The sequence below is a fragment of the Dermacentor albipictus genome, chromosome 1 (genome assembly GCF_038994185.2).
Source record: "Dermacentor albipictus isolate Rhodes 1998 colony chromosome 1, USDA_Dalb.pri_finalv2, whole genome shotgun sequence".
Classification (NCBI taxonomy): Eukaryota; Metazoa; Arthropoda; class Arachnida; order Ixodida; family Ixodidae; genus Dermacentor; species Dermacentor albipictus.
In genome coordinates this window covers 136,639,600-136,644,744 of record NC_091821.1, presented here as the reverse complement: position 1 = coordinate 136,644,744, position 5,145 = coordinate 136,639,600, and the positions used below count along the sequence as shown (strand labels likewise).

The window sequence follows — 5,145 nt, the reverse complement described above, 5'->3', positions numbered from 1 at the left end:
CGCTAAAAGGCACCGATTATCGTAGCGCGAGAAACGTTTCCCTCTGCAGTGCACGCGTCATGCATAAATTGTTTCAAAGATGACAATAAGTTATGTTGGATTATTGATTCAATGCTACACGCATTACTTTCGACAGTCATCGAGAGATAGGTTTTTATCGCAAATTTTTTCTTTGCCCATTTTCTTTGCCTCTAATCGTGTCGATGTCGATCTATATGGTCCACTTCCTTTGTCTACGACCGGCAACCGGTGGATTATAGTTGCCGTCGACCACTTAACACGCGATGCAGAGACTGCCGCCCTCCCAGCTGCTGGAGCGCAAGAAATCGCCACCTTTATACGTCGTCGTTTTGTGCTTCTTCATGGAGGTCCTCGTGAACTCCTCAGCGACCGAGGCCGCGCCTTCCTCTCTGAAGTCGTTGAAAAATTGCTTGCTCAGTCGCTATTGTTTATCGCACATGCACCGCCTATCAACGGACACAAATGGTGGGAACCAATGGAGCCGCGCAACGCTTTAATCGCACCCTTGGTGAAATGCTCGCTATGTACACCGCATCCGGCCACTCCAATTGGGACCTAGTTCTTCCCGTTCGTCACCTATGCCTACAACACCGCAACGCAAGTCACTACCGGTTTCTCCCCCTTCTATCTTCTTTATGGCCGTGATCTTTCTCATCCAATCGATACCATTCTGCCCTACCACCCAGACCCATCAGAATGCCTGCCTATCTTGGACGCCGCGAGACAAGCTGGAGAATGTCGTCAGTTGGCCCGCCGCTTCACTTCGGCGAATCAGAATCGCCAAAAATCAAAACACGATGCTCGCAACTCGACTCCAACTTTCCTACTGAAATAATTTCGGCTGAATTAAGGGCAATGAAAGTGGATGCAAAAAAAAAAAAAACAACTTGCCGCAGGTGGGGAACGATCCCACCGTCTTCGCATTACACGTGCGATGCTCTGACCAATTGAGCTACCGCAGCGCCGTTTTCCCATCCATTTCCTTGGGTTTTATGTTTTGCTACTAGAACTAAATTTGGGAGTGTTGGCCTGCGCCACCACTCGCAAACCTTGGCGGCGGATGATCCTTTCTGCCGCAGGCATCACGAGTACGTGATCTTTTTCGGCTAAAACAACTGGTCAATAAACCAACATATGCTACCTGAAGGGCAGTCTGCATCGTACATACATGAAATTCTTATTTCTTTTAATGCTACCTGAAGGCATCAATGTTGCCAGATTCGAAACCCCCGATTTTTATTAATCATATCATGAAAAGCCAGCAAACAAAGGCACCAAGGACAACATAGGAGAAAATGCTTGTACTTACTAATGGAATTAAAGAAATGATAAATTAATGGCAATGAAAGTGAATGAAAAAAGAACTTGCCGCTTTCCACTGTCATTGCCATAAGTTTATCATTTCTTTAATTCAATTAGTGCAAGTAATTTCTCCTATGTTGTCCTTTGTGCTTGGTGCCTTCTGATTATATATATATATATATATATATATATATATATATATATACGTGTGTGTGTTTGTGTGTGTGTGTGCGTGTGTGTGTGTGTGTGTGCGTGCGTGCGTGCGTGCGTGCGTGCGTGCGGTAAGGTGCTCCACGCACCTTACTCCTATATGCGACGTTTCAATGTGCTCACTAAACAGGTTAGTAACATTTATAGCATTTTCGCAATTGCATGAGTAACCGCCGCTATTTTACCTTAAGTAATGATATAACGAAATTCCCAGTTTAGATGCTTCGGTAATCTTTTATTAGGTCTGTAAATGAATATTGAAAGAGACAGCACACATACTTGACTTCAGCGCTATAGGGGTCCTGTTATACTATAGGCATGTCTGGCGCCGCCGTTACCCATGGTTCTCGCCAGTCAATTTCATTCCCATTGATATCAACTTTATAGGCCTAACAACTTACCGCCATTTCAGATAAAGAGCGCAGGCTGCCTCTGTAGAGTGTGAAAACGCGCGCTGTCGGCAAAAGTTACCGTATTTATAAAGCGCAGGGCAGGCCCCGGCGTTGTACATTCGGTGTTTTATTATGATGGCGCCAGAGTCTCTTTCTTGCATGTTACCATAGCGACTTTCACGATTCGCACCATTTCGGTCACCCGTCTTCTGTAAGTGCAGCACAACAGAGAATGATGAACATAGAGCGAGCGGTTGGCCAAAATTTTACTTGAGGCTTTTTCTGGCGGGTAATCGGAACTGCCGGAAACGTGTTAGCGCAAGCCGTCGTGGTTGTATAGCGCTTTTCAACATGCACTTTTTCAGTAACCTTGTTCGTGCACTGGAAAGCGCCATTAGTTCTACCACATAAAACGTAGGGAAATCGGTACGCTGCTCAGAAGGCCACCCTGGATAACAGACCTTGTTCCTCCAGAGCTTTCCTGTTTTAATCAGGTCTTTGTCAGCGATGAGTCCATTTTTTGTTAAAGCTCGTGAGACGGCGTCCGTGGGAAGCCGCCGTCGCAACTGCCTCCCCTCTAAGCATAAATAAACTAATAAACAAATAAATAAAACAATTCATTCTTTAATTAACTAAATAAATATTTAATTAATAAGAAGTGAAAAATTATTGAGCTGTAAGTGAACCGGGCTGGGATATATAAAACTCCAAATATACTGTATCTTTCTGCGACAACCTTTCTTAATTGAACATTAAATTTTCCTGGATGTCATTGTCAGCAGTTCCCAGTTGAAACGAGGGCAATGAAATCCCAAGGAAGCCAACTAAATCTCAGTGAATCCACTGGGAATGAAATCGAAGATCATGATCCGTTCACCACACGCAAAAAAAAAATAGAGAAAAGCTGACAGCCAGCGGTACTATGGAGATAATGTCTTGGCGCCCAATGTACTACCTCGAGCACATTGTCGGACACGATCGCCAAGATACGAACACCGGTGTTATATGTGCCTGCGCGACGCAGACATGGAGAGTGTGTGGTTACGGTGGGGAGCAACATACATATAGTAAACGTGCCCAGGTACAGTTAACGATTGGCGCATATAGTTTCTTCCGTAGCAGGTGTACCTAATGAGAAAGGATTACAGTCCTAGTTGAAACAGTAGTCGAAGTAAAATTGATGTATAGATGAAGGCGTGGAATAATGTATCCGTTGTGATGGCGGATACGATTATACAGGAATGAACAAGGCGAAATTAGCTTCCGCATAAATGAGACAGAAAAAAGAATAAGTAACGGCAAATTAATTAACATAATAGTATTACAGAATAATATAGGGCACAAGCAATACCATGCAGTAAAATCAACGTTCCTTTGAAAATCAGTTTTATGTATTGGTTGAGAAAAACTAAGAATCAAAGTTTAAAATAAAATCAAGATTAGAACAAAAAATTACGTAAGTTAGTAAAAAAATGTTTCCTTTTTTTGCATTCAGCGATAACAGTATTGCGACTGAGATACATTAACATACCGTGGCAAATATATTCAAGCGATAGGGCTGAAAAGAAAGCACTCATTTTAGCGCAGTTAGCGCATATATTTGGTAGTAAAAGATTATTTTATCTCAAAAAACTTGCACGATTCGTATTAAAGAGTTAAGTATCTCAGTGGGAATGTCGTCATTACGATTTCGAAACAGTAATAGATCTGACTTAAGTTTGAACATGCAAATTAGTGGATGCATATCAAGTCTGTGGTAAATGGGAGTGGCAGACGCTATATACAAGGTAGGGGAGACTATTAGAATTATACGTACCCCACGCTCACCCACCGTCAAAGGTGGGAGAGGGTGGGGCACGTGTTGCCCCATGGTGAAACGCAGTAGGTTAGGTTACTGTGAAGGAACGCTTAGTAAATTAATCTCGGAATATATTTCTGCAAATAACAGCTTGTTTGAATGAGTACATGCATACAAGAAATAAAAAAAGCGATATTCCTGATGATTTACACACACACACACACACACACACACACATATATATATATATATATATATATATATATATATATATATATATATATATATATATATATATATATATATATATATATATATATATATATATATATATATATACAAAGTCCGGAGGTACGGGGGAGGTGTCTTGAGGTATAATGAAATAACATAATGGTTGTTTTAGCAGGGTTTTCGTTAAGAAAGGTGCTATTTTCATCGCGTAACAATGTTCGCTAAATTTGCGTTTACTTCGCTAGTGAAATGTTAATATTTTTATCACTACAATGTATAGTCGTGTCGTCGGTGTAAATGATGCAATTAGACTATCTAAAAGATGAGGATAAGTCATTAATATCAAGAGGAATCATAAGAGGGGCCGAAATTGATCTTCAGCAAGTGCACGAAGTAACTTCGCAAGCGACAGCAGTTACGCAGTGATCCCCCAATTCCCCTAGGGCGAAGTGGACCCACCTGCACTTCAGCACACAAGGCAACAATTATTAAAGTTTTATTAAACCACTTGCCTGGTTTCATCGAAGGCACACGCGCCGTGCGCCGTGAACTATGGCTACCGCATGGAATTACTACTCCATGTTTTTGCTTTTCTTATGTATATACACACAAAATGCTTGCCGGCAGTGTTACCCTGGTTTTAAACGAGGTCGTGCGGAGACTCGCAGAGTTTCACTTTCTTAGTCTCCCGAACTCTGATTGTGCCTTGCAGCCCGCGCAGATTTTACCGATTGTGTCAGTCTCGCCAAGCACCAGTGCTCATAGACTATAAAGCATTGAAAAAAGAGAGTTGAAAATAATTAATGTATGCACGACTGGTCGAGCTGGAAATCGAACAATGACCAGCTGATTTTGATACGGACGCCCTGTCCACTATCGGCTGAGAGCTCATCAGCGCCAACATGTATATGCAAGCCGCTGATGGTCGCCACTCAGGCGACGATCCGATGCTTGCAAGTGCGCAGAGTACTTGAACAAAACAAAAAAAGAAGCACTAAAAAAACGCAACCACTCAGGTCAACAACAACAACAATGTAAAGCCGCTCGATGAACGCAGTGTCCATGTCGAGAGAAGAAATCGCTTGGATTCACATCGAGAAGAGAGAGAGAGAGAAATCCAAGAGATGAAATGCAGGGAGGTTGACTAGACGCACGTGCGGTTTGCTACCCTGCACCGCGCCAAAAAGAAAG

The 5,145-nt window shown here is 42.4% G+C and overlaps 1 non-coding gene across 1 annotated transcript; it reads right to left on the bottom strand.

Moving 5' to 3' along the window:
• Positions 1–909: 909 nt before the first annotated feature.
• On the bottom strand, positions 910–983 carry TRNAT-UGU (transfer RNA threonine (anticodon UGU)). The gene has a single exon. It is a non-coding gene; the product is annotated as a tRNA-Thr (tRNA).
• Positions 984–5,145: the final 4,162 nt, after the last annotated feature.